At 44.7% G+C, this 12,841-nt stretch overlaps 1 long non-coding RNA gene across 1 annotated transcript in view; it reads left to right on the forward strand.

Moving 5' to 3' along the window:
• Positions 1 to 12,841, forward strand: part of LOC133514595 (uncharacterized) — a 36,350-nt gene that overhangs the window by 4,890 nt on the left and 18,619 nt on the right. The window lies entirely within an intron of this gene.

A 12,841-nucleotide genomic window follows, 5' to 3' on the forward strand; every position in this document is an offset into this window, starting at 1 on the left:
AAGGAATTTTTCTCCAGTAGTTGGAGCCTTTGTCAAATGACAGAGAATACTATACTTTTGAGACATAAAGACATTGCGCGAAAAGTCACGGAGCAATAAAAGGTTGCTAGTAATATCGCAATGATGGTACTTTTTATTTTATTTTTTTGACAATTGTGCAAAAACATCCAGAGTCCTCCAGCAATTAGAACTGCTTGAACGCCTAATAGAGCAATAGCCCAGCGCAACAGCCATTATATAAAAGAGACCGAGACTATGAGAAATTAATGCAGTTTAGAGTGAGCGTCAACCTGGGAGAATTCCCCAATGGGAATGGGAGACAATTCCCCAATTGATATTTTTCCACATTTGCAGACAGGACAGTGTGAGGAGCAGCTGTGGAAAAGGATGCCTCCTGAAGTCCATCTTTAATTCATCTCTACAGCCTTTAGTGCGTTCCCCTCCAGGTTGTGTCAGCCACACCAAAGCTCTGGCCTCTCCATTTCCTGTCGATACGCATACTCGTCACCATCTTTGATGAGGCCAATGACTGTGGTGTCATCTGCAAACTTCAGCCAGGGTGACAGAAGGGTGCCTTGAGGTGCTAGAAGAACAGAGGGGGGAGGACACAACCTTGGGGTGCCCCGGTGTGACGGTCTGAGTGCTCCCCCGTGCTGAAAAGTCTCCTTGTGAATAATGCGCATGCGTTACTCACAGTGGAACTCTGGGTATGTAGCAGATGCTTACTGGGAAATCCCCTGGTCTCATAGTTCCCCTTCTTCTACATAGAGGGAGCTAACATATGTTACGTCCTAACCCTAACCTAACCTTAAGACAAACGTTGATATAAAAAGATATACACATATATGTAGATTCGCTGTGTTTGTCTTTCTTAGACGTCCATAGCAAACATGAACACTCGGCGACAAGTTGTCCAATGGCACATGTTGAAGCAATGGATGGGGATGTTTCAGAGTGGCCGGGAGTTTACAAAATACAGTATACGCGCATGGAAGGAGACTTTTCAGCACTGGGACCTCCCAGACCATCACACCGGTCCTGATAGTGCGTGTGGCTGAGGTGGTGCTCCCAAGCCTCACCTGCTGTCTTTTGCCCATTAGGAAAATGTAGATCCTCTCGCAGACAGCAGTCAAGATGCTGAGCTGGTGAAACATGGAGTAGAAGAGTTAGGTGGTGATGGTGTTGAACGCAGTGCTGAAGTCCTCAAACAGGAACTTCACGTTGGTCCCTGTGTTGTCAAGGTGTTCTCGGATGAAGTGCAGTCCCTTGGTGACTGTATCGTCCGCAGACCTGTTTGCTCGGTAGGCAAACTGCAAAGAGTCCAGCGGGGTGGTGGTCCAGCACGAGGCGTTCAAAGACTTCATGACTACAGAGCTCAAGGCGACAGGCCTGTACTCATTCAAACCTGAGAATGTAGGCTTCTTGGAGACCAGGATGATGGTGGATTGTGTGAAGCTGGATGGTACTTCGCACAGTTCCCAAAATACTGTACTGTATGTTGAAGATCTCTCTGAATACTGGAGAGAGCTGGTCCACGCAGACTTTTAGCCTGGTGGGATACAGTATAATCCAAACATGTGCATATCCATATTCATGTACATATATTGTACTTTTGTGGCTCAAACATAAAATATTGTGTCGGAATAAGAAAGGTCTTTGGTATTTGGCAGTGTCTGCAAATTCAGCTGATGAGCCCACACAACATTTGAGAATGGAGAGAAGGGCGTGAGATTTCACCAGTTTGAACCCTATTTTTTTATGCTGTGATTCATGTATTTTTTTTCTAATCATTCAAATTTGACACAGTTGTTAAACAGCACTCTTCTTTGTCATGTGTGAGATTTACAAGACATTTAAAGTGACTTGAAAGAGTTCCTTGCTTGGCTGTCAGTCACTGCGCTACTGTTTAGTCAAAAAAGCAGTATTTCTGGCAGTCGCTGTGTTGGACGGAGTCATTCTGAAGGGATTTTCCAGCCCAGTACTCTTGGAATAAACTCGCCAATTCCTCCTGTATTTCTGTCCGTGTGTTTTCTTCAGTATATGTTCTTGTTTTTGTCTCCCAAGTGCACAAAGCAAACACGTTATTAGAGCTCATCCAATGTGAGCCGGCCGACCTAATGAAAGCATGAAACCTCTTTTTGCTGCCATTTTCTCTCCCGGGATGGAGCAGCCGTCCACATCATCACTGTGAAATCTGGCCCGCAGGAATTATTGATCACACACACAAGAGCCAATCAGTATCTCGTGTGTGCGTGCGCGTGTGCTGCTTTGCGCTCATTGAACATAATCACGCTGGAACATCAGTAGCAGGCCTGAAAGGCATCTAAAGGTTTTCCCACACCTGTAATGGAGCACATTTTCCATGTGATTTTTTTTAAATCTGCAGGAGAGTGTGGAAAATACAAACATTATAAATTCACTGCATAAAACATTCAGTCTCATCTTTAATGTACACTGGGCAAGAACCAAGCTCATTCTCGAAATACTGTATTATTGAAAACGCTATAATAAAACCCCCAACTACATGATAGTATATTATGATTGTATGTTAAATTTAAATGCAGTGGTGGGGATTACAAGTAATTTGTTACTGTAATGAAGTAGATTTTTTTTTTTTGGTCTATGTACTTTACTTGAGTATTTGTTTTTTCTGGCAACTTCTGACTTTTTCTTCCTCCATTTGAACACATATGTGTTCTTTCTACTTCATACTTTTCCCCCCCGGGTCTCCGCAAATGACTTCGTCAAGGTCTGGTTTCGTACCAGAGAGAGCGAAAGTCATGGAGGAATCTGAACCAGGGTGTATTATTTTCAGAGGAGTAAGCTATTATATTTCCAATGCTTTGCCTTATTTAATGAACGTGTATCATGATTTCAATTTGTTTCTAAATACATTTTTGAAGATAAAATGTGATGCTGAAAATGTGCACACAAAAAAGGAGCTACAACCCCTGACCCAACTGTGGAGATCTAGTGTTCAACTATGTTTTATCTATTCAGATGTCCAGATTTTGGGGGGAATTAAATGGTTTTAAATGTGTTTTGAGCACCCCATCATTGTCCTTGTTTGTAAGTACATCAGGGAGCGAAAAATGGAAGGACAAAAAGGGGGACATAAAAAGTCTGACATGAAAGCCAGTGGGAGGACCGGGTCTTCACACCATGACTCTGCCACGTTCACAGTATACAGTATCTACATCGGTAATATTACTGAAATACGATGTACGTTCTTTTGCCACCACTGCTTAAATCACAGATAAAATCAGGTAATCTAATACTAACATCGTGTTGTTGTTGTTGTTTTTCTTGCCATTTTACTGCAACCACAAATCCTTTTTTTTATTCTATAAGATGAGTTGAATTAAAAAGTAAAAGTGACCTGCACTCATGAATATTAACCCGGTCCTTCAAGGTGGCGACCCGGATCAAATCTCATACGCTGCGAGTGTGTCCGAGGGGAAGATTAAATCTTCTTCAGGCGTATTAATGACTGACTTATTCATGAGACTCTTCCTCGGAGGACGCTTTGCTCATTTCTTTTCCACATTATACGAGGAACTGAGTGAAATAGTGACGGTAGAAAAGATGTACAAGTTCCAAGCGTCTGTACATTAGAAATGTGTTGTTGACGTTGAATCTGATGATTCAATTGTAGATAGTCTTCTGAATGAAGTGTTTCTTGTGTGGAATCCAGTCACCTGAATTGAGATTGGGCTCGGCAGTCAATCAATTTGATCAGATCATTAATGAATTTATTTTAGTAGTTTCCATAGTTCAAATCTTGCTCATTTGCTCTGCTTACATTATCAACATGGCTGCAAACAGAGCACAGTCAGTGTTGACAACTTCAGGATTTGGTCACAGTATTGAACCACTTTTCCCACCCACTGTTGTGGCTACTTTGTAAAAAAAATACAACAACAACAACAACAAAAAACTAGTGACTTTTATTTCCCTGAAGAAACAGACAACTTGAGTGATATCAAGTATCCCTGATCGAACCTATGTGTACCGACCTTCGCCTGTTCTCCGACCAACCTTGTAAGCCTGAGTCCTTCGTTACTTCTGCCTGCTTTGATTGTTCTCCTATGTACCGACTCCTGCCTGTCCGCTTACCTGCTCTCTTCGCCCGACGTCCCAACTACCGCTGCTGCACCGGACTGCCTGCTCGATCCCCTACCTCTGCATATAATAAACGTTTCTCCTTGAACTACCTTGCATCTTCCGAGTCCTGCATTTGGGTCCTACTCTCGTTCCGATGGGACTTGACAGAACAAACTGGCCCAACACAGGACCCAGCAGGGAAGACCCGGCGTTGCCGGGACCGACGCTAGGTAGACCGTCTGGCGGAGGACCAAGCCTAGCCGATCCGGGTAGGCTCCCTGATGTCCTCCGCTTCCGTGTCTTACGCTCCGCCAGTGAGGTATGAACACGACCCGTCCGGCTCCTCATATTCTTCTGGACTCTGACTTTTCGGAATATGAGGAGGACCGTGATTTGTATGACCGGCTGCCGGAGTACGACTCCGATTATTCTGATTATGAATCTGCTCGTCCGATCTTTTATCCCGGTCAGTTTGTTTCACCTCCCCGCGTTTCCAGCACCCGAGCGTCCTCGCCCGGTAGGTTTAAGTACACCATTCCGTATGAGGGAACCCGCTTGGCCATCTACCCGGGACCTCCGCGTGGCAGCCAGAGGACACGCCCTGGCCGGGCGTTCCCCGGTGCCTCCCGATACGCGGCAACTAAGACATCGTCCTCCCACTCCTCGCCGGCAACGGCGCAACCCGCAGACCCGCCGCTGGTGGCGAAGCATCAAGCCCAGAGGGAGGAGGAGCCGCCAAATCACGAGGCGTTCTGCCGCGAAATGCGGGCGCAGATAGAGCGGCAGAGCGCCGAATTGGCGGCTCTCACGGCCCAGGTCCGGCAAGGATTGGCGAACCAGCCGAGCTACGCTGACGTCACAACTGCGACGGACTCGCTGCTGATGCAGGTTCACGTGGCAGTTGGAACTGACCCGCTCCCGAGACACGCCCATGTGTCAGTTTTGACTGACTCTCTGCCTACTCTCGTTCACGTTGCCGTGGAAACCGACCCGCCACCTCGCCAAGTGCACGTCGCAGTGGGAACGGACTCGCCACCTCGCCAAGCGCACGTAGCTGTGGAAACTGACCCGCCTCCTCGCCATTCCCACGTCAAGGTTTTGGCTGTTCCGAGCAGAGCTCACGCGGCAGTTGGAACTGACCCGCTCCCGAGACACGCCCACATGTCAGTTTCGACTGACTCTCTGCCGACTCTCGTTCATGTTGCCCTGGAAACGGATTCTCCACGTTGCTGTTTCAACGGATGCACTGCAAGCTCACATGGCAGTGGGGACCGACCCAATGCCGCCTCACGTTGCTGTCCAGGAGGTGGCGACGTCTCCACTGCCGCTTCTCATCCGTGCTCTGGAGTACCATTGGCGACCGGCCCGCGGACGCTCCACGCTCCTGCTCTGTCGGCGACCGTCCCGCGGACGCTCCCCGTTCCTGCTCTGTTGGCGACCGGCCCGCGGTCGCTCCCCGTTCCTGCTCTGTCGGCGACCGGCCCGCCCATACGTTCCTGTCCAGGAGGTGGCGACGGTTCCCCAGCCGCCTCACGTTCCCGCCCAGGAGGAGGTGGAGTTGGTGATGCTGCCTCCCCCTTCTCACGTTCCTGTCCAGGAGGTGGCGACAGTTCCCCAGCCGCCTCACGTTGCTGTCCAGGAGGTGGCGATGGCGATGGTGTCGCCGCCGCCTCACATTGCTGTCCAGGAGGTGGCGATAGCGATGGTGTCGCCGCCGCTTCACGTTGCTGTCCAGGAGGTGGCGATGGCGATGGTGTCGCCGCCTTCTCACATTGCTGTCCAGGAGGTGGCGATGGCGATGGTGTCGCCGCCGCCTCACATTGCTGTCCAGGAGGTGGCGATAGCGATGGTGTCGCCGCCGCTTCACGTTGCTGTCCAGGAGGTGGCGATGGCGATGGTGTCGCCACCTTCTCACATTCCTGTCCAGGAGGAGCTGGTGAGTTCTGTGGAGCCACCCTGGAGCTGGAGAGACTTCGGGATGGTGGCGGTCATGGCTCTGGTCCTGCGCTCCATCATCGTCTTCGCTCCTGAGGGCGCCCAGCCCCTTCCGGACCTGGCCTCGTTGGTGACCAATCCACGGCTGCCTCCTGACCAAGCCTCGGTGGCGACCAGTCCCTGGTCGTTTCGCAACCACGGCGTGGGAGGTTCTCGTCCAAAGCACTTGCCTGCCTCGGCCTGGTTCCTGCTTCGTCATTTGGTTCCTCACAGAGGTCGTCCGCCCGAATCGTTCCGTGGGGACCCTGGTGCTTAGCGTCCGGGTCGTCCTCCTGACCTGTCCACCCGGACGCCTTGCGTTTGGTGGCCTGGATGGCCACCAGACTGGAATTCGGGGGGGGGGGGGGTGTGTAAATAAATTGAATTGAAAATAATTCAACAGTTTTGTCATGTGGGTTAGGGTTCTTGTTGATAGCTTCTGCATTAAAGCACAGACAGATATTATGATCATTAAGGCGTTATCATAAATGACACTTGGTGGCAGCTAATCATATTGCAGCAGAATACAAAATAATGTCTCAACTGCTGTCAGCAGTATGGCATTAATATGAGTTGTTCTCATAAGGGACAAATAATAATGTGAATACTGTTATATTTCCTGTGGGTATGTTTTTGCTGAAAAATGTATGTTCAATTAATTGCTTATATATGTATGCTATTTAGAACTGAAATTAGGGTAACGTGGCATTTTTAAATAAAAAAAAAATAATAATTTTAAATACACAAGGTGTATGTTTTCTGTTTAGTTCGAGAGAAAACTTTAAGTCACAGTGGGATTAAGTATCTTGAAGACGTTCACTACTTGCCAAATTGCTGCATAATGCCAAGTGAGGTGAGTTGCCTTCACTGCCACCTTATAATACTCGTATCTCAAAGCTGTGCCCTTACATCAAAGCAAAAAAGGGCAGCTCATGTCTCAAGACACTCCTAAGTCAGGTCACTCATATCTTAAAGCAGCACTGTATGGTAATATTTATTATTGCTTTTATTACTATTGTTATTACATATAATACAATAATAATTATTATTATGACTAAAACATTTTATTTCAAAGACTTAAAAAAAGGACACTGAACATTAAAATCAAACAGATTAGGGAGAAGAGAAAACTGAATCATTCACTCATTTCCTCCTCCCAAATCACTGAAATGGGATTCTCCCCGGACATTTTAGCATAATATCTAAGTCCATTTTATGAAAACAGTACATAGTAGATCTCAAGAATCTCTTGTCTATGCTTGTCTTTTGGTGTCTTTTATTGTCATTCAGTAGGCTGCGAAGAACATTTGCACTTGCTCCAGTTCACCATATAATAAATGAGAATGATTGGATATTCCCCTGTTGTCATGTCAACTATTATAGAACAAGACTGTTTTTGTATGTGTGTCTTTACTTTTGTCACAAGAAGACAAATGAGCAGATGCCAGAAGTTCACATTTGACATCTAGCAGGACAAATGTTCTGTTCTGTTCGGTTAGTGGACTTCCAGCCTGTCTTTGCTCCAGCAAACTCTACAAAGACGAATGGTCGCGTTCGGGCCGATGACGTTTTTCATAAGTCAACCGCCGACGTCTCGCCAGAATGCGGACGACGGCGGCCTGACAAGAACAAAATGACTTTACAAACGTCACAATCGAGTCTGCTACTTTCATCGCTCGTCAGTCCAGCCATGAAATCAATAATGGCAGTCCTTTTTTTTCTTTTAAGAAATAATGGAAATACAGTTGACCTTGTCTTATGAGTCGCTGCGTGACCACACTCGATTCAATCGTATCTCAAATTAACGTCTTTCAACTTTCCTCTCAAACTCAACCTACGAAAGAATTACATGCTGTGTATGTAGCCCATCCATCCATTTTCTGAAGCATTGGGCTCAAGGGTGTCCTGGCCCCTATCTAAGCCAACTTTGGGTGGCAGCCGAGGTACACCCTGGACTGGTTGCCAGCCAGTCGCAGGGCAGCAACCATTCGCACTCACATTCACATCTATGGACAATATAGAGTCTTCTATTACAGCAACCGTATACTGGTACAAAATCCGTGAATTGAGCTACAAGCTTGTTCACAGAAAGAACTTGTAAATCAAGTCACCATGTTGGATTGGAATTAATGAGAGTTGATCAATTCTTATTCCATTATCTTCTTCTTCTTTTTCTTTTCCTTTCGGCTTGTCCCGATTAGGGGTCGCCACAGCGTGTCACCTTTTTCCATCCAAGCCTATCTCGTGCGTCTTCCTCTCTAACACCCACTGTCTTCATGTCTTCCCTCACAACATCCATCAACCTTTTCTTTGGTCTTCCTCTCGCTCTTTTGCCTGGCAGCTCCATCCTCAGCACCCTATCACCAATATACTCACTCTCTCGCCTCTGAACATGTCCAAACCATCAAAGTCTGCTCTCTCTAAAATTTTCTCCAAAACATCCAACTTTGGCTGTCCCTCAAATGAGCATATATCGATACAGCTTAATTAATTGATATTTTATCTGTTCTATTTTATATTCTATACTCTATTCTGTTCTGTTCTATGGTATTCTGTTTCATTCGGTTTAATCAAATGGGATCACCAAAGCACTAAGAAGCTAATAAGTGTTGTTGACGTGATTGTTTGCATATTGACTTGCGGTTTAAGATGCTAAACTCTTTTTGTTGTCACAGTGTCAGACTCAGTAGAATCTGCTCGCACCCAGCTTACTGAATAGATTTAGAAATGGGTCACCATCATGATGCCCTCAGACCCCCATTAGTTGTAAGCTGCTCGAAAAATAGCTCAGTAAGGTAATGTCCAAGGAAATTTCAAAATGTAAACACTGGCAAAGATTTAAAGAAATAAATTGTTGCATACATGTATGTGTCTTTCCCACGACCCTCATGTGGATAAGTAGCTCAGAAAATGGATGGATGGATGGATGGATGGATAGATGGATGGTTATGTGTCTGTTTCCTACATATTGTGAGAAATCATGAACATGATCAGCGTCTTTACTTAATATAATCATTAATAATAACATAATAATAACAATATCAAATGTAATTTGAGTAAATGTGTTATTTCAGAAGTGTTTATGAAACTGAGAACCCTACGCATTAATCAGTACCCGAGATTGGCTCTCAATTTCAAAAAGATTGGTGTCTCCTGGTTTAGGATTTAATACTATGGTATGTGCGTTGGTTATGTGTGTGTGTAGCTTATATTTAGTTGAAGACTTTCCTCAGTCTTTGTCTTACCTCAAAAACAGCCAACAGGAATATTCAATGTTTGGGAGAAACAGCATATTTTCTTAATCTTTCATTCTTATTTTGGATTGGTTTCCAAGTCAGGTGTTTTAGCTCAGCTTTTTAAATTTAATGTTAATTAATGGGTGATTGAATAAGGTGTTTAAGTCGGGTGTTTATTGATATTAGGCCAGGTGTCTCAAGGCCGATGTCTATATCAATTGTTTCAGTCAGTTTTCCAGATTCATTACGGTGTTAAGTCATATCTCTAAACTGTGGTGTCATCATTGGGTGCCTTGGGTCAGTTGTCCAATTCTGGTGTTTAATTCGGTTGTCTAAGTCAAGCATCTTAGATCAGATGTTACGTCACTAGTCCATGTGGGCTGGGTTGTTTAAGTCAAGTGCCAAACTCAGGTGTGATGTTTAAATTTGTTTTAGTTGGTCATGTCTGAGTCAGCCGTTAAAGTCTGTTATTGAAGTCAGGTGTCGTAGGTTTGTCGTCAAAGTCAGGTGTGTCGGACTAAATTTTTTAGCCAGTTATCCAAGGTTTTCTTAGGTGTCTAATTCAGATGTCCATATCAGTTGTTTTAGGTCAGGTGTTTAAAGTCCTGGCGCTATGCCTATAAACATTTTAAATTAGATATTATAATGAAAATACATATAACATATAACAATTTTATGAAAAAATAAATATGAGCGGAGAGCGTGTCATCCATGCACAAAGTTGTAGAAATCTCACTCGACATCCAAGTGGTAGCCATATTGCCTGGAACGTCATCAGCAGACGTCACACTGGGACATTTGCCATAGAAAACATGTAGTGGGAACTGCTATGGGAGAGGAACAACAGAGATTTTTGGATTTTTCCGACGCCAACTTCTGACACGGAAGCTCTTTTCGAAGAAGAGAACATCTCACAGTCGAGTGAAGTGACCAGGGTAATCTTACCTTATCGTTTTGAGCCATATTTAGATATGCGGATCACTTCTAACTAACAACAGACTTCCCGCAAGCGACAACAACGCCGTAAAGCGGCCTGGCCCGGCCTCAATGAGCCACTGCGGCCCGGCGGCACGATGAGCCACCCCGGCCCGGCGCCACGATGAGACACCGTGGCCCACAGCGTCGTGAGCATTGTTGTCGCTCGCTGAAAGAAGGATTACATCTTCCCCCCAAACTATTTTTTTGATAGCTCTATACACACCTACCTGTCCTTTGGAACCCACGAAGCTCTCGTACTTTGCACCTGCGCAATCCATTTTTCACAACGAATCAGGTCTTGTGGAAAAGTATGAAGAGTGAATCCATCCTCCCAAGTGTTCGAGCAATATCCAGCAATACAACGAGCCGGCAATTTGGCTAACACAAAGGAACAAAGAGCTACCTTCCCCCAGGTAAAATTGGTACAAACACACGAACCCGCTTGAGTGGGTGTGTCTGCTCGTAATGTCACTTCCTGCTTCTTCTCCAAAACAAATCCCTCGAGAGGATTTTCATGACAGGTTTTACAAAAAGCCATATACATCAAAATCATTTTTGTGTGGTGAAAAAACGGTTGGGTCCATTCCGGAATCTTGTCGAGGTTTTAGCCAAACCAGTCTCAAGTCCTAAAAATGTTTGCTTGGGTCTACCTGGAGTCCCCCTGCATGAGTTCATAATTTGTTTTGTTCTGTGTGTCGATCGTTTGCAGATAAATGAAGAAGAACCAGTGTGATGTCGAAAATGTGTCCCGATATGATAAGCGGTTGTGTTGTTGTTGAGTACGAGTCAATGAAGTTGTGTAGTCATCAATTGTTTGGCATGCATGCTGAGCCATCACAAAGCTCTCTGAGAGATTTAGACCACCAACAAAGCCAGGTGTTGTTCATCACCTGATAAGACACACGCACACACACACACGCACATACACAAAATGAGCAGAGTAAATGAAGAGACAACATTGTCTCACCTCAGCAAGCACTAAATCAACTTTCTGTGGGGAGTTAAATCAGTTGACTTACCACATTAAAAATTCATTCAAAGCATTAAAACAAGTGTGGAGGAATGTTTTTGTTGAATAAATGTTTGTGTTTACTTTTTGTGGCATTTTTGTTTGTTGGTGTGCCGTGAGATTTTTTTAATTTGTAAAATGTGCCTTAGCTCCGTAAGGGTTGGAAATAACTGCTCCGGTCAGATCATGTGTTGTAATCAGTCAGGTCAAATCAACATTACAAGAAGACAGAAATAGAGTTGCTAATGTACTGTTATTAAATTACTTTATTGTAATTAAATTATCCTTTTAGAGCATGACTCGACAGAACGACAGCATGTTTACATACAACCGCTAGGAAGAGGGTTAGCACTTGCTAGGCATCATAATGGTTTGTTACCTGCTGCTATCCAGCCATATCATATTAAAAGTAGGTGAACGTCACCTCAAGCAAGCTTTGAACGAAAGTCCTTTCCTGACTACCAACACACGTTTTTCCCCATTTTCTCCTCATAATACAGTTGGCTCGATCCACTCGTGTTGTAAGTGTTTCCATTCGTATTTAAGAAGTAGAAGGTAAACTATATAGTAAAAAAAAAAAAAGGAACGCGGTCGTATGAGAATACAAGAGTGCAATTGTGAAAGAGCAAATTTGTCTTCTAGTCTGATTGACGAATTACGTGTCGTCTCGTCTCAGCGATTTAGTCTCTCCATGCGCTGATGTTTTTTTTTAACTTAACTTTATTGGCCGTCAGACATTTACAATTCTATGTCAAAAGACACTCGAGTAGGCTAAAAATAAAGTCACGTTTGTATCCAAATATACTGGGCACAATGTGGTAAAAGGTCTGACTGATATCAAATCGAATGAAAACAAACGCAATACTGTATATTCCATGGGTGAAAAAAAAAGTAAAAATAATCAGTTTCAGACACAAAAGTATTAACAAACACAATCTATATAAAACTGTATTAAATAATCTGATTGGGACATCCCTAACATTGACATCTGATCATTTTAGGAAACATCTTCTCAAGATCAGAACATCATGAAAAACATTGTCAAGTTCAAATCATTAAGGAAAACTTCATCCCAAGGTGCAATCACTGTGAAAAAACATCATGTTGTTGTGTCGTTATCATCCTGTCATGCAGTCGCACACGTTCTGTATTATGATTTAACAAGCGACTTGTTTTTCCACATTTTTCGCTCTCCGGTTCACGTCAGCTCAGCTCCCATGGCAAGATGCCGCCGCGCCGTTTTATTGATTGGTCATCGGAGGCAGACAGGCCGGACTTTTCCAGAGGCGATGGGCTGTGTTTACTGCTGCGATGTGGAACAACAACGACAACAAGAGCAAGTGAGGAACAGTTGCCATCCTCCCAGGACGCCGCGGGCCAAACAACAAATAATGGCTAAACGTGCTTAATGAGGACAAACGGAACGCCGTGCGGGATGTGACCTCTGGCTGGCACAGCTGCTAACACGCTAGCGTCTAATTGGTCACCATGAAAGGCGTCATTAGCCAGCCGTTGTTCTGCTTTCTTCCAAAAACAAACA

Source organism: Syngnathoides biaculeatus, chromosome 16 (genome assembly GCF_019802595.1).
Source record: "Syngnathoides biaculeatus isolate LvHL_M chromosome 16, ASM1980259v1, whole genome shotgun sequence".
Classification (NCBI taxonomy): Eukaryota; Metazoa; Chordata; class Actinopteri; order Syngnathiformes; family Syngnathidae; genus Syngnathoides; species Syngnathoides biaculeatus.